Below are 21,792 nucleotides of genomic sequence, written 5' to 3' on the forward strand. Positions count from 1 at the left end.
AAACGTAGGTGAGGACATTAACAGTTGTATGCCACAACACTGTACATAGAAGTACAGTCTGACAGAAATATTGTGACGTAAATATCACTTACAAAAATATTGTAGGATCAGATTTTCTATTAACTTCAAATGTGAAATACTTTTGTAGAATATATTTAGATATAAATATTTATTTCAGAAGATATTCTAACAAGGATAATTAAAATACTTCTCCAAAATTAACAAGGGCACTCCAGGATCACCTGCAGCAACATAGTATTCCTTTTGATGGCCAGTCAGGTTTCAGACCCTCAAGAGGTACCAAGACTGCAATTGCGCAAGATGCAGTGATCGCTATGGATGACGAGGACCACAGCAGCCCTAATCCTCCTCGACTTCTCAGTAGCCTGTGATACCGTTATCCACCCTATTCTGATAAAACCCAAAGGAATTTACTGGAATCACAGTCATCACCTTATGCAGGGTTCAATCACTGTTCACGACTCACTATTGGAAGATTATGATAGGCCTGCTGAAAATGCAAGGACATTTCAGAGTTCATCCTCATATTCCCCTCAGTGCCACATCTACAGTCAAGCGCCCATTAGCTCAAATAGTGAGGTTAAAGCCCCTAAAGCGCTCAGATGATATAAAATTGTATCTGATGGAAATGAAAGTAGGCAATTGTGGAAGAGTTAAAAGGTATTTAGCTCTTTTATATACTGCAGGAGAGCAAGCTATGTTTGAATGAATTAAACTAATTCGGTGATCCTCGCCTTTGGTGGCCCAGTTGTTAACTTATTCTCAAAAAAGTGGCCAGCATCCATAGAAAGTACTCCGGCCGCATCCAAGAACATCAGATATCTGGGCATTTACTTGATTCAGATTTCCTCTTGCTCCCCATGTCAGTTATCTGGCCAGCGAAATTTATTTCCACCTATCCTTGCTCCAGAAAATTAACTGTCATAGAGGTGAGCCACATAGTGGATATTTTTCAATCCCTAGTCAAAGTACTACTGGACTTCTGCGAAATAGTATATATAAAGGAATTCCAATATAACTGATACAATTCAGAGGGCTTAAGCTAAGGTACAAAATTAAAAAAAAAAGCTATTCCACCATAGAAACAATATTCCAGAAATGCTATTTCTGTTTGGACTCACTACTTAGTCAGACAATCATACAAACGTTTACAAACTTACAAACGTACTCAGTCTCTCATTTTGCCTTTCCACATAAAATGCAGGGTGGGAGTTAGGGGCAAATTAGTAAGGCCGGGTGGGAGGCTTATTGAAGGCAGTATATTGGTGTCATATTCCATGGTCCCAAAAGTGGTGCTGCACATGTAGCCAGTGTTGACATCTAGAATTCTGTGCCAGTGTTGATGCACAAGAAGGACATACTGGGGAAGTGTGCACTGATCCTACAGGTGCTGCATTTGATGGGAAGTCAGTGCGGCCCCCAGTTCTTTGCATGTTCTATGTGTTAGGGAAGCTTGGACTGCTGCTGCCTTTTCTGTACTTGTCTGTGGGGGAGGATTACTGCACTGTTGCTGTCAGTGCTGCACCTGTTCTGATATCTTGCACTGCTGTTTCCTGTGCTGCACAGTAAGACCTGTTGGGGAAACGTGTGTTACCCATGCAATACCAACCCCGGTGGTGGGTCTGCGAACCAAGATCACACCAGAAAGTCCTGGAGGACAGAACGGCCAAAGAAGCCATCCCTCCGGACTTGGCTGACTAGGCAATAATGCCTGGCAAACGTGTGCAGCGAACCCCACGTCGCCGCCTGACAGATGTCCTGCAAGGGGACTCCCCGTCCCAAAGCAGTAGTAGCCGCTGTGGCCCGAGTAGAATGGGCTCGCAGCCCAACAGGAGGGTCCTTTTTTGCCAAGGAAGAAAAGGTTTTTATACACAAAACGACCCACTGGGAGATGGTCCGTTTGTGCACAGCTTTTGCCTTCTTAGCACCCACGTAGCCAACGAAAAGCTGGTCGTCCACCCGGAACTGTTTCGTGCGGTCCAAATAAAAGGAGAGCGCACGTTTTGGGTCCAGACGGTGGAGCCGCTCTTCCTCTTTGGAAGGATGCGGAGGCGGAAAGAAGGTGGGCAAGGTGACAGATTGCCCAAGATGAAAGGTGGTCACCACTTTCGGTAGAAAGGAAGGACGAGGCCGAAGGACAACCTTGTCCGGATGAACAGATAGAAAAGGAGGCTTGGACGATAGAGCCTGGAGCTCACTCACCCGTCTAGCCGAGGTGATGGCTACCAGGAAAGCAGTCTTAAGAGTCAGAAGACGAAGAGGACAATTGTGAAGTCTGCTCTGGCGTTCAGAGAGCCCGCCAGATGTTGAACCACCAGGGTGATGCCCTGGTGTTCCAGCCATGTCCAGAGGCGCAGAGCCTCCTGACAAAGGGTCCACGACCCGACCCCGCCCTGTTTGTTGCAATTCCACATGGTGGTGGAGTTGTCCGTGAACACCTGCACGACACTTCCCCGGAGAGAGGGAAGGAAGGCTTTCAGTGCAAGTCGGATCGCTCTCAGCTCCAACAAGTTGATGTGGAGGCGAGACTCCGCCGGAGACCAGAGGCCTCTGATCTCCGCCTCTCCCATGTGGCCACCCCATCCCAGGAGGGACGCATCCGTCACTACGACATGCTCCGGTAGGGGTAGGGAGAGGCTCTTGCCCGTGACCCAATCGCGGTCCGTGAGCCACCACTGCAACTGCTGTGCAGTGCCCTCCAAGATCAAGACATGGTCGGACAGGTTGCCGTGATGCTGGGCCCACTGAAACTTCAGGTGCCACTGCAGAGCCCGCATGCGCCGCCTGGCGTGGTGCACTAGTAGGATGCAGGAGGCCATCAGCCCCAGAAGCCGCAACACTAGCCTGACCGAGACCCAGGATAGAGGCCGAAAGATGGGAATCAGGGCCTGTATATCCCGGACCCGCTGTTCCGGCGGATGAACCCGGAACTGCGCCGAATCGAGAACTGCTCCGATGAAGAGGAGTTTCTGAGAGGGGCTCAGGTGTGACTTCGGCACGTTGATGGAAAACCCCAGCAAATGCAGGAGATCCGCCGTAGCCTGGAGGTGGGAGACGACTGTCTGGGGCGAGCCCGCCTTCAACAACCAGTCGTCGAGATAGGGGAAGACTGGAACCCCTGATCTGCGCAGATGAGCTGCAACCACCGCCATCACTTTCGTGAACACCCGAGGGGCACTGGTAAGGCCGAAGGGGAGCACGGTGAACTGAAAGTGCTCTTGACCCACCGTGAACCGCAGGTAACGCTGGTGGGCCGGCAGGACGGGGATGTGGAAATATGCGTCCTGCAAGTCCCACGCTACCATCCAGTCTCCAGGGTCTAGGGCAGCTAGAACCTGCGCCAAAGTCAACATTTTGAACCGTTCCTTCCGGAGGAAGGCATTGACGTTCCTGAGGTCCAAGATAGGGCGTAGGCCCCCTTTGCCCTTCTTGGGAACCAGAAAGTAGTGGGAATAACAACCACGACCTACTTCTGGGCTCGGAACGCGCTCGACGGCCTCTTTGGCCAAGAGGGCCGAAACTTCCTCTTGCAGAAGATTCAAATGATCCTCCGAGATACAGTGGTGCTGCGGTGGCATGGCTGGAGGGGTCGTCTCGAAGGGGAGGGAGTAGCCCCTTCGGACGATTTGCAGCACCCACCTGTCCGAAGTAATGGTACGCCAGTGGAGCAGGTGATGGCGAACCCTGCCTCCCACTGGCGAGGAATGGGTCTGAAAGCTCGGACTAGGACGGCTTTGAGGTGGATGCTACCGGGGTGGATGTGGACTGACCGCGTTGTCCTCCAGTACCACCTCGGCGGAAACCACGTCCGCGACCGCGTGCAGGCTGGTTCTGCGGCCGGTGGCTAGGCGGACGTGAGGAGGTGCCCCTTCCTTGGCCACGAAAGGAGCGAAAAGCGGAAGGTTGTGGCTGCGGGGCCGAGAGGCCCAAGGACTTGGCCGTAGCCAGAGAGCCCTTGAAGCGAGCCAGCGCACTGTCCGCTTTTTCACCAAAAAGGCGAGCGCCATCAAAGGGCATGTCCATGAGAGTGCTCTGGACATCCCCTGAAAAGGACGTGGACCACAGCCAGGCGTGACGTCGAAGCGCCACCGTGGTAGAAATCGCCATACCCAGCGAGTCCGTAGTGTCGAGTCCACATCGGATTGCATGGCGCGCTGCATCTCTCCCATCGGCCAGAGCTGAGGAAAGCTGTGGCCGGGCCTCCTCCGAGCACAGGGGCAGCACGTCCTCCACCGTGTCCCACAGAGAGTGGGAATAACGGTCCAAGAGACAGGCGGTGTTCAAAGACCGCAGGCCCACACTGAGCGAGGAGAACAGCTTCTTACCGAACTCTTCCAGTCTCTTGGAATCCCGGTCTGGAGGAGCGGACAGGAAGGAGGATTGGGAGGTAGAGGCCTGGATAACCAGACTCTCGGGGGTTGGGTGTTGGGACAGAAAACTGGGGTCGCCCGGAGCAGGGCGGTGGCGCCTGGCAACGTTCCTATCCACAGGAGGGACTGTGGAGGGCTTGGACCAGGTGCCCTGCAGAACGTCAATGAGGGCCTCATTGAATTGCAGCAGAGGCTCAGTGGAGCTTGCGGCAGACTGAAGCACGTCAGTGAGGATGTTAGTCCTCACAGCCACGGCAGGCAGCTCAAGCCCAAGGGCTGCGGCCACCTTGCGCAGCACCACAGAAAAAGCTGCACCCTCCTCCGAAGCCACAGTCGGAGGAGAGATGAATCCAGTGTCCGGTGAGGTATCCAAACCACTGTCTTCCCCCAGTTCATCTGCCCAGTCCTGTGCAAGTTGACCCTGAAGGGCCATAGGGCCCACGGACCCCTCCCAGTCGCCTCCGTCATCCGATTCCTGGTAAACAGGAGGAATGATTGGAGCCGGACGATAGACAAAATGTGTTTCTAGCGGCGTTGGATGCGGCGTCAAGCGGCGCCGCACCGGCGTCTGGTCCGGACAGGGTCTGAACCGGGGATCGACGTCGACCGGAGTCGGCGTCAGCGGTGGCACCGGTGTCGACGCCGGCGGAGGAGGCGTGACGAGGTCGACCGGCGTCGACGGAGGCCCAGGCCTGGGGACCTGCGGCGTCGGGGCCGGAGCCTCCGGCGCGCAAGGTCGCCCAGTCGAGTCCGCGGGGCCCGAAGGAGCGCCAGCGGGCGTCGACGGCGAGGCCAGGCTCCTCATGGCCGAGAGGAAGGCACTGACCTCCGCCGGCGTCGCGTCAGTCCCAGGGACCGGCGGGTATGGGGACGTGCGTGGCGCCTGCGGCGGAGCCGCGGGGGTGGAACCACCCTGACCCTCGGCCGAGTCGCGCGACCGGCGAGGGGAGTCCGAAGAGCGGTGTCGCCTCTTGGACTTCTTGGGAGTGCTTCGACTTACCCGAAGACTTCGAGCCAGACGAACGATGAGGTCGACCGCGGCTCCGCGACCGATCCTTGGACCTCTTCCTGGAACGGGAATCGAGAGGGACGCGGAGCCGAGTGGCGAAGCTCAAGAAGCTTACGGGACCGCTCCCGCCTTGCTTTCGAGGTCAGAGCCATACAATCGGAACACAACTCTGCGTCGTGGTCGAGCCCCAAACAGTACAGGCACCGGCGGTGATGATCGGTGACCGACATCAGTCGGTGACAGTCGTCGCAGGCCTTGAAACCAGGCATCCTACCGGCACCAGAGTCGATGAAGTGACCAAAAAGAGTCAAAATATTTAGTCAAAAAATGACTAAAGGGGTGGCTCTCCCGGATCGGCGCTTACTGGCGCGGAAAAAAGAAGAACTGACGTCAGCGCGCGAGGGCGGCGTCTAAGTACTCCGACGACGTCATTCCGGCGCACGACGCCAACGACGGACGCGGAGCCGCAGACGCTATTGCTGCAAAAATCTTCCGGATCCAGTCTGACGCCTGGGGATATTCTAAGGTGAGGAATCTAACTAACGTGTTTCTTTCAGATTGTGTGTTATAGAAACGTGCACAGCCGCTGCCCTGCTGTCTCTACCTTTTTAGATGTTAGGAAACTTGCACTGCTGCTGCCCCTGTTTGTGTGTTATAGAAACGTGCACAGCCACTGCCCTGCTGTCTCTACCTTTTTAAATGTTAGGAAACTTACACTGCTGCTGCCCCTTCCTCTTTGTGTGTTATAGAAACGTGCACAGCCGCTGCCCTGCTGTCTCTACCTTTTTAGATGTTAGGAAAACTTGCACTGCTGCTGCCCCTTCCTCTTTGTGTGTTATAGAAACGTGCACAGCCGCTGCCCTGCTGTCTCTACCTTTTCAAATGTTAGAAAACTTGCACTGCTGCTGCCCCTGTTTGTGTGTTATAGAAACGTGCACAGTCGCTGCCCTGCTGTCTCTACCTTTTCAAATGTTAGAAAACTTGCACTGCTGCTGCCCCTGTTTGTGTGTTATAGAAACGTGCACAGCCGCTGCCCTTCTGTCTCTACCTTTTTAAATGTTAGGAAACTTGCACTGCTGCTGCCCCTTCCTGTTTGTGTGTTATAGAAACGTGCACAGCCGCTGCCCTGCTGTCTGTACCTTTTTGAATGTTAGGAAACTTGCACTGCTGCTGCCCCTGTTTGTGTGTTATAGAAACGTGCACAGCCGCTGCCCTGCTGTGCCTTTTCAAATGTTAGGAAACGTGCACTGCTGCTGCCCCTGTTTGTGTGTTATAGAAACGTGCACAGCCGCTGCCCTGCTGTGCCTTTTCAAATGTTAGGAAACGTGCACTGCTGCTGCCCCTGTTTGTGTGTTATAGAAACGTGCACAGCCGCTGCCCTGCTGTCTCTACCTTTCTAAATGTTAGGAAACTTGCACTGCTGCTGTCCCTGTTTGTGTGTTATAGAAACGTGCACAGCCGCTGCCCTGCTGACTCTACCTTTTCAAATGTTAGGAAACGTGCACTGCTGCTGCCCCTGTTTGTGTGTTATAGAAAAGTGCACAGCCGCTGCCCTGCTGTCTCTACCTTTTTAAATGTTAGGAAAACTTGCACTGCTGCTGCCCCTATTTGTGTGTTATAGAAACGTGCACAGCCGCTGCCCTGCTGTGCCTTTTCAAATGTTAGGAAACTTGCACTGCTGCTGCTCCTGTTTGTGTGTTATAGAAACGTGCACAGCCGCTGCCCTGCTGTGCCTTTTCAAATGTTAGGAAACGCGCACTGCTGCTGCCCCTGTTTGTGTGTTATAGAAACGTGCACAGCCGCTGCCCTGCTGTGCCTTTTCAAATGTTAGTAAACTTGCACAGCTGCTGCCCCTGTTTGTGTGTTATAGAAACGTGCACAGCCACTGCCCTGCTGACTCTACCTTTTTAAATGTTAGGAAAACTTGCACTGCTGCTGCCCCTATTTGTGTGTTATAGAAACGTGCACAGCCGCTGCCCTGCTGGCTGTACCTTTTTAAATGTTAGGAAACTTGCACTGCTGCTGCCCCTGTTTGTGTGTTATAGAAACGTGCACAGCCGCTGCCCTGCTGTGCCTTTTCAAATGTTAGGAAACGTGCACTGCTGCTGCCCCTGTTTGTGTGTTATAGAAACGTGCACAGCCGCTGCCCTGCTGACTCTACCTTTCTAAATGTTAGGAAACTTGCACTGCTGCTGCCCCTGTTTGTGTGTTATAGAAACGTGCACAGCCGCTGCCCTGCTGACTCTACCTTTTCAAATGTTAGGAACCGTGCACTGCTGCTGCCCCTGTTTGTGTGTTATAGAAAAGTGCACAGCCGCTGCCCTGCTGTGCCTTTTCAAATGTTAGGAAACTTGCACTGCTGCTGCTCCTGTTTGTGTGTTATAGAAACGTGCACAGCCGCTGCCCTGCTGTGCCTTTTCAAATGTTAGGAAACGTGCACTGCTGCTGCCCCTGTTTGTGTGTTATAGAAACGTGCACAGCCGCTGCCCTGCTGGCTGTACCTTTTTAAATGTTAGGAAACTTGCACTGCTGCTGCCCCTATTTGTGTGTTATAGAAACGTGCACAGCCGCTGCCCTGCTGTGCCTTTTCAAATGTTAGGAAACTTGCACTGCTGCTGCTCCTGTTTGTGTGTTATAGAAACGTGCACAGCCGCTGCCCTGCTGTGCCTTTTCAAATGTTAGGAAACGTGCACTGCTGCTGCCCCTGTTTGTGTGTTATAGAAACGTGCACAGTCGCTGCCCTGCTGTCTGTACCTTTTCAAATGTTAGGAAACTTGCACTGCTGCTGCCCCTATTTGTGTGTTATAGAAACGTGCACAGCCGCTGCCCTGCTGTACCTTTTTAAATGTTAGTAAACTTGCACAGCTGCTGCCCCTGTTTGTGTGTTATAGAAACGTGCACAGCCGCTGCCCTGCTGTCTCTACCTTTTTAAATGTTAGGAAAACTTGCACTGCTGCTGCCCCTGTTTGTGTGTTATAGAAACGTGCACAGCCGCTGCCCTGCTGTCTCTACCTTTTTAAATGTTAGGAAAACTTGCACTGCTGCTGCCCCTGTTTGTGTGTTATAGAAACGTGCACTGCTGCTGCCCCTGTTTGTGTGTTATAGAAACGTGCACAGCCGCTGCCCTGCTGTGCCTTTTCAAATGTTAGGAAACTTGCACTGCTGCTGCCCCTGTTTGTGTGTTATTGAAACGTGCACAGCCGCTGCCCTGCTGTACCTTTTTAAATGTTAGGAAACTTGCACAGCTGCTGCCCCTGTTTGTGTGTTATAGAAACGTGCACTGATGCTGCCCCTGTTTGTGTGTTATAGAAACGTGCACAGCCGCTGCCCTGCTGTGCCTTTTTAAATGTTAGGAAACTTGCACTGCTGCTGACCCTGTTTGTGTGTTATAGAAACGTGCACAGTCGCTGCCCTGCTGTCTGTGCCTTTTCAAATGTTAGGAAACTTGCACTGCTGCTGCCCCTGTTTGTGTGTTATAGAAACGTGCACAGCCGCTGCCCTGCTGACTCTACCTTTTCAAATGTTAGGAAACGTGCACTGCTGCTGCCCCTGTTTGTGTGTTATAGAAACGTGCACAGCCGCTGCCCTGCTGTCTCTACCTTTTTAAATGTTAGGAAAACTTGCACTGCTGCTGCCCCTATTTGTGTGTTATAGAAACGTGCACTGCTGCTGCCCCTGTTTGTGTGTTATAGAAACGTGCACAGCCGCTGCCCTGCTGTGCCTTTTCAAATGTTAGGAAACGTGCACTGCTGCTGCCCCGGTTTGTGTGTTATAGAAACGTGCACAGCCGCTGCCCTGCTGTGCCTTTTCAAATGTTAGGAAACTTGCACTGCTGCTGCCCCTGTTGCCGCAGGTCTGGTACCATGTACGGGGAAGTTGCACACCTGCCTATGTGCTGGACCTGCGAGACATGCTTGAATGGACCACGCCCTGTTAAGTACCTGTCCTCTAACCAGAGACAAACAGGGACTGCTCAGGTCTGTGGTGTGCATTTGGTTTGTACTTTTTATCAACATCGAATAAACTGGCTGGAATTTGGGGTGGGCAGCCACTTCCCAAATCCACCAACGAACATTGCATTTGATACATTTTGACTACTTTAAGCACTGAGTCTTAATCATCTCCCGTCGCCTTGGCAACCATACAGCGGAGGCCATTACTGTGGCAACGATGGGCAGCGGCTAGCTGGAGATCTTTGTTCTGAGTGCGTACCCTGCGGAATTTGGACAGGGTAGGCTTGGGGGCAAGCAAGAATACTTTGCCAGAGTGTGGTAAGTCATAAAACACACAATACCAAAGGAGCAGGAGCTGCAAACAAATCGCGTTTTTGGTGTAGTGTAAAATCAGGATGTAGATTTTGGAATGGCGGGATACATTTGGGAGATTCCCATCTGTCCTCTGATTGGGGATGTCAAACAGGAGGTACAAGATTAGATTCTCAGTACCATGCCCAATCAGCAGTTCGCGTCCGCCAAAAAATAAACGATATCTTAGTGGGCATTGCAATGCGTTCCCTTGGAAATGTCATCGCCCGCGCATGGACGGCGCCCAAATTCACATTACACTCTGCCAACTAAGGTCAGGCAATGAGTCACTCCGCGGGCTTAACCTCGAGGATTCAGGAGACTACTTCCACCGAGGTGCTGCGCAAGGAAAGAGATCGAAGGCGGTCGGTCCGCACACTGCCAGAACCAGCTATGGCAATTGCACAGAATTAAAGGAGGGATCATGGCTAAACGTCCCATACACCGACGTCACAAACTACCAAGCCATTTAACTTCAACCACCGTACGTGTACAAGGGGTCACAGATAGCCCCTAAAAGGGAGTTTGGGGTGGTTGCCGTCTCCCTCTTCAGCGTGAGTCATCCCTTCAGGATGTCCTAAGTGCCACAAGAATTTTCTGTCCATGTGGTATTTATTGGTGATGCATTTTGGATCCGTTAAGAGCACTTTGTGTTATGGAATTTAGGCTTCCCATACAGTGTGGGAATACCGGTGGCTTCCCATACAGTGTGTGAATACCGGTGGAGTCCCATACAGTGTGTGAATACCGGTGGCTTCCCATATAGTGTGTGAATACCGGTGGCGTCCCATACAGTGTGTGAATACCGGTGGCGTCCCATACAGTGTGTGAACACTGGTGGCTTCCCATACAGTTTGTGAATACCCATGGCATCGCACACTGTGTGTGAATACCGGTGGCTTCCCATACAGTGTGTGAACACTGGTGGCTTCCCATACAGTTTGTGAATACCCATGGCATCGCATACAGTGTGTGAATACCGGTGGCTTCCCATACAGTGTGTGAATACCTTTGGCATCCCATACAGTGAGCGAATACTAGTGGCTTCCGAAACAGTGTGTGAATACCGGTGGCATTCCATACAGTGTGTAAATACTGGTGGCATCCCATACAGTGTGTAAATACCGGTGGCGCCCCATACAGTGTGTGGATATCGGTGTTGTTCCATACAGTGTGTGAATGCCGGTGGCTTCCGATACAGTGTGTGAATACCGGTGGCTTCCCATACACTGTGTGAATACTGGTGGCGTCCCATACAGTGTGTGAATACCGGTGGTGTCCCATACAGTATGTGAATGCCGGTGGCTTCCGATACAGTGTGTGAATACCAGTGGCTTCACATACAATGCGTGAATACTGGTGGCCTCCATACAGTGTGTGTATACCGGTGGCATCCCATACAGTGTGTGAATACTGGTGGCGTCCATCCCATACAGTGTGTGAATGCCAGTAGCTTCCGATACAGTGTGTGAATACCGGTGGGTCCGATACAGTGTGTGAATACCGGTGGCTTCCTATACAGTATGTGAATACCGGTGGATTCCGATATAGTGTGTGAATACCGGTGGCGTCCCATACAGTGTGTGAATACAGGTGGCTTCCGATACAGTGTGTGAATACCAGTGGTCTCTCATACAGTATGTGAATACCGGTGGCGTCCCATACAGTGTGTGAATACCGGTGGCATCCCATACAGTGCGCGCATACCGGTGGCGTCCCATACAGTGCGCGCATACCGGTGGCGTCACATACAGTGCGCGCATACTGGTGGCATCCCATACAGTGCGCGCATACCAGTGGCATCCCATACAGTGCGCGCATACCAGTGGCATCCCATACAGTGCGCGCATACCGGTGGCGTCCCATACAGTGCGCGCATACCGGTGGAGTCTGTCCCATACAGTGCACGCATACCGTTGGCTTCCGATACAGTGTGTGAATACCGGTGGCTTCCGACACAGTGTGTGAATATCGGTGGCTTCCCATATAGTGTGTGAATATCGGTGGCTTCCCATACAGTGTGTGAATACCGGTGGCTTCCTATAGAGTGTGTGAATACCGGTGGCTTCCTATAGAGTGTGTGGATATAATTTGTGCAACGTTAGCAAGTAGCCAACTCAAGAGCTCTGTATGATTCATCCTCTCACAGACAACTTACGAAATATTGAGCCACCTGGTGTCAGGACCTCAGCCTGCGCTGGCCGCAGTTTAAGATGTGAGGTAAGATGACGCATGAGGTGTTCCTCCCACGCATGCACTTAACCACCTTAGCTTTGCAAACTGCATACACAACTCTCTCAAATTCAAATAATGGACACCACCCAGGTGCTCAGCATTACAAACGTGGCATGTAGTGGATTCAAACAGATGAGAAGTTATCCACACTTTTTGGACCAACAGAAGTAAATGTTTCAACTTCCATCATAAAGGAGAGGCAGCTTCCCTTTCCCCACTTATTGTTTGGCTCTGCCCAGCAGTGAAACTGACAGTGCCTGGAGGGAGGATTGCTAATGCCAGTTCGTGCCCAGAGGCACTTTGATGAATTCACCAAGGGCTCCCGCTGCCCTGAGAGAGCCTCGTAGCAGGAGTGAGGGAACAGACCACAAGTCACACCAGTCATCGTGGCAGGAGCCGCCGCCAGTTCGCTCCCGGACGCGTAATACTAAATTCAGCCGGGGCTCCTACTGTGCGAAGAGCGCCTCGTAACAGGAGTGAGGGGGGAAGACCACCAGTCTAACCAGTCATCGCGGCATGACCCACCTACGCCCCTAGTTCACGCCTGGAGGCGCACTACTAAATTCACCCAGGCTGCACGGAGAGCCTCGTAACAGGAGTGAGGGGGCAGACTACAATCCCCACCAGTCATTGCAGCAGGAGCCACCAACGCCGCTAGACCGCGCCCAGAGGTGCTTTACTAAATTTACCCGGGACTCCCGCTGTGCGGGACGCGCCCAGGGGAAGACCGCGCTAAGAGCGGACCCATCCGTGGCTGGACTGGGCCTCCCCCTGGCTATTCATAAGCTCTACACCAAAGGATTTGTGGTGGCCACAAGGTGCTGTGAAAAAAGTAGGCTCTGTAATTCTATTTGGGCTTCCTTCAATCAATGTGGACTAGAATATTTAATTTGAATGGGGAAAAGAAAGACGAACTCTGTGCCCTTATCTAAGGGAACCACCTTAGAAAGTTTTTTTGCAGCGGGCTGTGGGGGCTACTATAAAGAAATAGAGTAGGCTGAGCACTGGCTGTCCCTTTCCTCACCGCCCCTCTCCCCATGGCTGCAGGGCAAGGATCGCCGATAGAAGGGGGGAGAGGATCAGCAGGCGTCTCAGACATTAGTGGTGGAAATTACATCTTCCCCCATTGCTGTTTGAAGTTAACCTGCCAGCCAGACCATCACTGTTATGCAGAATATTGATGGGTTTGAATGAGTGAATCCTAATGTGGAACAACGCTCAGCTCCTTCGAGAAGATCTCAAAATGTCGAACAGCAGAATACACCCCAATTGAGTCATGAGAGCGATGACCGGATACAATGTTTTTTGGATGGTTTCTATCCCAGGATAACAAATCTTCTGTCTTACCTTCAAAAGCCTATTTGGTTCGTTGGGGGAAGATTGAAGAACAACTCTTCTCTGTGCCAAGTCCGAATGTCGACCAATTCCTTTGAGAGAAAATCGAGAGTCCTTGGATATTCAACCACCAACTAATTGCTCTCACAATGCAGGCTGTGCTCCAGGGTCATTATCCACTGCTGTTGAACAGTCTTTTCGAAAATTGGGTTCAGCTAGGGGGGCTAGTAATAGTAATCAAAAGTTACAGGCTGATGGCCCATCTGCTTTGCCGGGTCGCCCACAGAACTCTTTAGATTCACCCATATCTAGGTCTATGAATACTGAAAATAACCAACCTGCTTAAGCCAAAGCAACCCAATGTTTAAGTGTTTCATCTTCCCCCGGACTGTAACCCTTACACCATGGTTTTGGTAGGAGTTCCACGTTTAACTGGAGGAGTTCAGGAGTCCTGTCAGTCTTATAAATAAAGCAGGTTATTAGTGTAGGAGAAATACAGATTGTAATCCAGCTGTTACTGAACAAATTATAATGGCCTACAGAGTAAAATGGGTTGGCCCTACAGTGAAATCGGTTGATGGAGATTAAGCTTTCGAGATCCAGGGTTGGTACGTTTTTTGTTGTCCCATTTGTCCCCTGGTAGCCTGAACTCTAGTTAGATAAGGGCACCCCCTAGGGTTCTTCTACCCACCTCTTTTCAGACATGTATTTCATAGGCAATACAACCATACCGACCGGTTTCACCAAAATCGACCACCTTTGGTACATTTTGCCCATTCCAACCGTTATGACTCATTATCAGGGCTTGCGGATAATGGCTGACACTTAACCCAGCTCAGTTTTGTGAAGGTTAAGGTTAAACAGAGGTTGAGCCCAAGAAGGGAGTGGTGCACCACCTTTTATATGCAAAGAAAGAAGTTTCAGTAAGTATCACAGTCTTTTGGAATATGTCTTTAGACAGTCTTTTATTGTGAAAATCCAAATGTAGAAAATTGTCAGCCAACGCGTTTCGTTCATAGCAATGAACTTCTTCAGGGCAAAAGTGTACGTGGCGTCTGAGTTGTGGTAATCATAAAGCAGAGCAGCTATGAGGGCCTCCTTGATAAGGGCTATTGTGCTGCAAGATCTTTGCGGACGAGTGAAGAGCAGCCGTCAGCTCTGGTAGATAGTGTGATCATGGCTGACACTTAACCCAGCTCAGTTTTGTGAAGGTTAACGTTCAACAGAGGTTGGCTATTACCCCTCCATTTTTAGCCCCATCTGCCTGCACTTTTATCACTGCAGAGTCCCATTCTGATGGAGGGCAGGGTTTTCACTTCTCCTCTTGGAATATCGCGGGATTTAGGGATAAATCTAACTATGAAGATTGGTTGGCATGTGTATATAATAATGATGTTATCTGTTGCCAAGAAACCTGGGCCACTGACTCTATAAGCATAAATGCTTCTAGATCATATTGTATCCAAGCTACTCCCACAACTGCAGGAAGGGGGGTTTGGCCATCTTTATTTTATGCTCCATCCAGAACCTGAGGGTGCTCGAAATAGCGTAAAGTCCATATTATCAAGTATTGAAATTACATATGAAAAACTTGTTAAATGTTGTAGTTGTAAACTTCTACTTTAATATTTTCTCAGTGCAACCTATAGAGATTGTTTACGGTTTGGTAAGGGTGTTATCAGGTGGTATGGATATACAAAGCATTAATGAGAACTTAATTATATGGGCAGGAGATTTTAATATAATTACCAAACACCCTGGGGATGGGAATCGCATTTGCGGTTTTTCAACACTCGGGTTAATCAGTTAATATTTACCCATGATTTAATTTTTGCTTCAGAGTATGGTTCTATTGAGACTGCGCGCCTCCCGACATTTGCAGGAAGACGCAGTGCGAGTATTATAGATTTTGATATTATTACATCGAATTTGTTTTGTCACCTTTTGAACTACGAGGTCTGTCTACTTCCATTTAGTGAAAATTCACAAAGAAAAGACCTTTCTCTACCTATATATTTCAATATGTACACCGTATCATCTATTCAAGCATAGAAACTCTGACTGGACCAACGAACTGAACATTTAACACATCAGGAGAAATTTATTCATTCTTAGATTTTATTTTTCATTTTTATCTAGATCAAAAAGATCAGTTCCTATGTAATCAAATATTAACAATTTATAGATAATACATTAAAATGACAATACGTTTTTTATGAACAGTGTTGATCGAACTCAGAAAAAAGATCCCATTGACAGTCACTCACAGCACACTTATGCCAACAATAACCTAAATAAACATGAAGGCCCCGCATACAATGAAATCAATATTCGAAAATCAGTATATAAATATTCAATACTGTACATGATTATACATACTTTGTTTTAATTTAAAACAAAATTTGATATTTGAAAGATGAAAAAAGAGAGACAGGGGGGCCTCATTTAAAGCGCTGACGCGCGTTTCGATGACCACACCCTAATTCGGGTACCACCTTCCTCAGGGCGTACGAAAACCGCATGAGACGGGCTAACGATGTAATGGGACCTGTGTTGAATAGAAAGAAATATTCAAACTGTGCCTGCCAGAGTCCAGTCATAAGAAAAGGCAGAAATGCAGTCCTGACCTCCGCCGAAACGCCAAGGTTCTAAGTAAATCAAAACAGCTAGGTAGACAGATGGATTTCAGATTTTAAGTGTTAAAGAGGCGAAGTCTGTGCTCAAAGAAACTCCAGGGGCAATATCTGTTCTGGTCCCGGGAAACTGAAAATACAGATCTCTTGATAGCGAAGAACCAGACGGTAAATAGACACAGGCTTTGATCCGAGGTTGCATATATAATGGCAGCGTTTGAATAAGCTGATTTGCTGGAATGATGTATCGCAACCGATCGGGGAAAGTTCCAACTAAGGCGTCCTTCGGATGGATGAACAGGAAACGGTATGGCTTGATGGATTAAACCCAGATCAGTTGACTGGGGGTGAGTGTTTGATTTGCTCAAATGCTCCGTCCATCAACCGCTTTGGTATCGCTATCTCTTGGCATGGAGCAGGAGTGTGGGGTTTCAAAGCCGTGGGAAATTACAGATGGTGGAAAACAAATTTATAGCCAGACTTTTAGCTTTACACAAATCTACTCCAAGTTTTATTGCACACTCGGAAGTGGAGGGGTTTTATATAAGATCTGATTAATATAGCACCTTTGTTATTGTGGGTAAAGCTTTGGAGTATCCCTAGGGCTGGTTTCTCCAGGGAAGTTCTGAAAGACTGCTAAAATCTCGATATTAGAAATGCCATTCCGTGGCTGGCCTATGATAAAATAGTTTTGGATTCCTTAGATTTGAGTATGCTCTATAATTTCCCTGAAAACCTAGGATCACAGACTAAGGAAAGGGTTAAAAAGATCCTAAAGAGGTGCGAATTGAAAAGTCTCTTTGATCAAGCTCTGTTATTAACTATGTGCACATAATTAATGTCTCCGGCATCAAACTATACCAAAAATGGTTTGCCAAACCACAGCACAGATTTTATTTTACTAGGTTGAGGCTACATTTAATACATAATTTAGTTGATTTTCTCCTGGCTGGTTCATGGGTTGCCTTTAAAAAAAAAAAAAGGTCCATGTAATAATGTTTCAAGTCAATCAACTGCACACTTCATGCTAATTTGAACCTTGTATCATCCACTAAGGGTTTATTTCTTTCGTCCTATTCTCCTGCAAAAGCACTTTAGTTCATATAAAGAGGGTTTATAGTGATGGAGCAGGGGAAAATACAAAAATGTTTGTACCCCATCGAAGTTAATGACCTCATAACCTTAAAAATACTAACTGTTTGAATGCTTGTATTAATCAATAAAAGCACCTTTAATTAGACACTACACGCGGGAAACTAACTGGCATTGCAAAAAATCTAATTTATTTACAAATGTGAAATTAAATGAACATAAGTTTGTGATTCGTGTAGAAAGTAGAAGTAAATTGCATGTATTTCGTTTGTAGTAAAATATATTGTGGCAAAGAACGCAGATGGCAAGTAAAATGGCTTTAAATGTCGCTTATGCCAGTTAACACCTAACACGGGTCATTAGAATGGTGGGTGGTAAACAGAAGGGCTTACTTTCTATGTCTAATTACTGCTATGTTGTTTTCATATTAGTTCCGTTCGGGCCTGCTAGGCCTTGTTGGGAAAATGGCCGCTGTCGAGAGACGTGCTTGCATGGCAGAATAAAGATGGCCCCCGCGCATGAGCAGAATGGAAGTTCACGTCACGAGTGTGTGGCCTATGCCCGGAGTGAGAGATGTCAAGGCCATTCTGACATAAGACAAGAGTTGTGCAAAAAATTTCTGCATGAATGCCTGGGAACGGATGGGAGACTCGAACTACAGAATATGAACCAATTCATGACTGTCGAATAATGTTGCAAATATATTAACAAAGTTAAAAGAACTTTTGGACTAAATGAATCACAAGAGTTTTTGTATGAATGGATTATTTGCAGAACCGGTTGAGGTAAGGAGGACAATGAGGTGACCATCACCACCCCTCCAATGGACCAATCAGAATGAATGTAGCCCCTAAAAGGTTTCGATTTTGGGTATAGCAAGTTAGTGAAAGGGTATAAAAGAGCTTGTGCTTACACTGATGAGGTACGTAGCACTTATTCTACATCGATCTATTCAACACGACACTGTCTGTTGAGACGATTTACTTCCTGATGCTGAAAAGACTGACAATTTTGGACTTCGAATGTTGATGAGGAAAAGGAACGAGACCGTCGCGGGAATTCTATCCTGGGAGGAAATACGTCCGAGGAGGTTAGAGGGACAGTCAGTCAGTTTTGGGAACCTATCCTGTGATCTTCGGTTCATGTTCTGGTGAACCATTCTCGTCATCGCTCTAAGGCCAAGGGTAATGAGTATTTTCCGTTTCTATTCTAAATCTTTACTCAAATGCTTATGAAAATAATGTCTAGAATATGTCTAATAAAACTTTACTTATTCAATTTATTTGATGAATCTAGATAAAATCTCATGTTAACTCAAACTGAGTCTGTGGTTATTAGAATTAAAGTTATGATCAATAATTGTTAAAAGGTTCTAATTGTGATTGAGCTGGACTTAATCGCCATCAACCGATTCCTACTAGTTGGTCCATCGACCTAAATAGCGGAGTACCTTGATGTTTAGAACCGACAATTCCAGAGTTAAATGTATATAATGAATATAATTATTATTTAGGTAAAATTATTAACAAGGTACCCTGTATGTCTTGCAGCTCGCCTACTTATCACTGATCTAGAAAACTGAGTGAGTGTGTGTTTCGGTGTAATGGGCCCCACCGATGAACAAGTGGTGTAAGGGTTTTTCTGGGTTGGTGTCATAAGGAAAGGTTTTTATAATAGCCGCGCTTCATCAGCCTATGTTAAAATAGTTTTGGATTCCTTAGATTTGAGTATGCTCTATAATTTCCATGAAAACCTAGGATCACAGACTAAGGAAAGGGTTAAAAAGATCCTAAAGAGGTGCGAATTGAAAGTCTCTTTGATCAAGCTCTGTTATTAACTATGTGCACATATTTAATGTCTCCGGCACCAAACTATACCAAAAATGGTTTGCCAAACCACAGCACAGATTTTATTTGACTAGGTTGTGGATACATTTAATCCATCATTTAGTTGATTTTCTCCTGGCCGGTTCATGCGTTGCCTTTTTAAAAAAAAAATGTCCATGTAATAATGTTTCAAGTCAATCAACTGCACACTTCATGCTAGTTTGAACCTTGTATCATCCACTAAGGGTTTTTTTCTCCGTCCTATTCTCCTGCAAAAGCACTTTAGTTCATATAAAGAGGGTTTAAAATATATCAATCCTGAGCCTCTCCAGGAATTTGTACAGCCACACTTAACTTTATTACCGCTGCTATGAAACATAGGAAATGTTATGGAATGTGAACGTTTCTTTTCTGTTTTTAGCTTTTTAATATATTCTGTATCAGTAACTTGTAGATTTGATAATTGTATTTGTTATTATGACTGTATTTATTCACTGCCCTTTTATGACCAATTTTTGGTCGAATAATATTTTTTGACTGACTGGATGGACCACATCAGCATCCAAGGGGAAGCGCTCGGATGAATCACCTCCTTACTCACCAGAAGAACCCAGAGTATCCACCTCCCACCTTTCACCTCTGAACGCAAGGGGTGTCCCCCCAAGGGCTCATCCCTCAGCCCTACGCTCTTACATGTATATTTGACCCTGCTGGCCAACATCGTCAGATGCCATGGTGTCAACATAATTTCCTAAGCAGACAACACACAACTCATCCTCTCACTCACCGAGCACCCCACCACATCCAGAATCAACTTCCACAGATGCATGACAAACGTCACAGACTGGATGAAGAACAACTGCCTGCAGCTGTACGCAGGCAAGATGGAAGGACTGATCTTTGGCAACAGCAGCAACACATGGAACCACTCCTGGTGGTCATCAGACCTAGGACCCACACCCACTCCCTCCAACCATGCCAGAAATCTCAGAAACATAATTAACAAGCTCACCATGAAATCACAGATGAACACCATCTCCTCTGCCTGCATCTTCCTCTGCACATGCTACGTTCGATCAACAATTGGCGATCCGTACACACGAGACACATCGTGGCACAAGCCCTCATTACCAGCTGACTAGACTGCGTAGGAATTGCCGCACACCTTCAACAGAAACTTCAGACCATACAGAACACCGCAGTCGGACCCATCCTAGGCCTTCCCCGATTAACCCATATTACACCCCATCTCAGGAAGCATGCTCCTTCTCCCACATCGCAGCAAAGACCTGGAACAGCGTCCCCACACACCTTCGGACCATAATCTCACTTCTGGAATTCCAAACAGTCCTCAAGACCTGGCTCTTCCAATAAGCCTCTGGGGCCTGCAAGCACCTGGATACCCTAGCAAGTGATTAGCCGTGCTTTAGAAATCCTGATTGATTGCTTGATGGTCAAGTGGGAGATTGGAGTGGACAGTCGGTTGCTCAGATGCACTTAGCCAAAGACCCCCACCACTTTGTTCCATATTCCCACAACCTCAAATTTGCAGTTTACCAGCTTAGCTAGGGAATGGCACATACATGGTGAGTGATCACGTGAACAACTGCCCGTCCCATGTTTGGGACTATTTCAAGTCTTGACAAGTGACAAAAATTAAGTGTGAAAATAAATTTCATGTAAATGTGGTTGGTAGCAAGTGAACAATTTGAAAACCTATGCAACACCCATAGGGCAGTCACTGCTGTGGAAAAGCCAAAGGAAGATGGAGACAAGCCAGATTTCACAAATATTTGTGTGCACCCAAATACAGATAGCATGCACAAAAAGCCAAGAAGGATTTAAAATTCCACAACCTGATTCAAAAAATTGGGTGTAGTGGAGTTTTTGAAGAACACAAAGCACTTCTGATTGTGGAAAATCTGTGTTTATATGGGCAATTTTCTCCAGTTGTAAGTTTTTGGTTGGAGTCACAGCTAGAAAATTACAGAGGGCAAGGAATGGCAAAGAAGAACATAGCGAACAGCAACCAAACTCATGAATTTGTGAGTAATTATAAACCTTTTACATGGAGCTTTCTGTCCTTGAAATCAGCAGGTAAGACACCCAGTCCAAGTTTTGAATTTGCATTCTGGTACTTTTAATCAAGTTTATCTCATCATAAGCCAAGGCCTACAGGTACCGCAATGCAAAGAAAAAAAAGGGATTGACTGAGCGACTCCTGCACGGGCCTGGGACTGAAGAGCACTAGCACATAATATTTATACAATTAAAGACAAGAGTAAGTGCCTTTCCATGGTAGTAAAGGGAACACACCCAAGTTTATGTCGGTGAAGGGAAGGGATTTCTTCCCTCGTGGGAAAATAAAAGTACATTTTTGGAAGTAGGATAAAGCCTAGAAATGTATAAATGTCAGATTTCTAGGACTATTGTTGGGGTCTGATGAATCACCAAATTCCAAATCTAGTTCAAATGTAAGTGGAAACCTACTAGAACATATTTATGACTATATTCAAGCTGGGCTACTGAGTTGAAACCTATGATATATCTCCAGGGGCTGCAATCAGTAGGGCACTGGGCACACGTAATCGGCCTGGTGGTTTTACAGTGTCTTGATGTGCGTGGTCCAAATGCTTTACCTGCTCACTACTTTCAGACAGCATTGACTGTATGGGCTGATGCCCAAGGAAGGAACAGTGCACGTTGCCACTGAGGGTTGGGGGCCAGCACTGGTAGGTGAACAAGCGAAACCACTCACACCTAGGGTGTTTTAAAAATACAATACAGTTGCACATGAGGTTCTACTTGGGACCAGATCTAGAGACACAGCTTGAGAATAAAAAGACTCTTGGCCAGGCACGATAAAAGAGTGAGCAGGGATGGGAATGAACAAGCTCATCGAAGGAGCCTTGTCCTCAAATCTCCATCTATTGTGACAAAATGCAGGACATTTTACACAGGTGAGGT

At 47.8% G+C, this 21,792-nt stretch overlaps 1 protein-coding gene and 1 long non-coding RNA gene across 3 annotated transcripts in view; one reads left to right on the forward strand and one right to left on the reverse strand.

Annotated features, from left to right (window-relative positions):
• Positions 1-18,318, forward strand: part of LOC146798305 (uncharacterized) — a 34,129-nt gene extending 15,811 nt beyond the window's left edge. Inside the window, exon 3 of the long non-coding RNA XR_014968664.1 lies at positions 17,431-18,318. This is a non-coding gene — a long non-coding RNA (uncharacterized LOC146798305). The remainder of the gene's footprint in view (positions 1-17,430) is intronic.
• MARK4 (microtubule affinity regulating kinase 4) overlaps positions 1-21,792 on the reverse strand; it is a 672,098-nt gene that overhangs the window by 359,696 nt on the left and 290,610 nt on the right. The window lies entirely within an intron of this gene.

This window comes from Triturus cristatus, chromosome 9 (genome assembly GCF_964204655.1).
Source record: "Triturus cristatus chromosome 9, aTriCri1.1, whole genome shotgun sequence".
Lineage (NCBI taxonomy): Eukaryota > Metazoa > Chordata > Amphibia > Caudata > Salamandridae > Triturus > Triturus cristatus.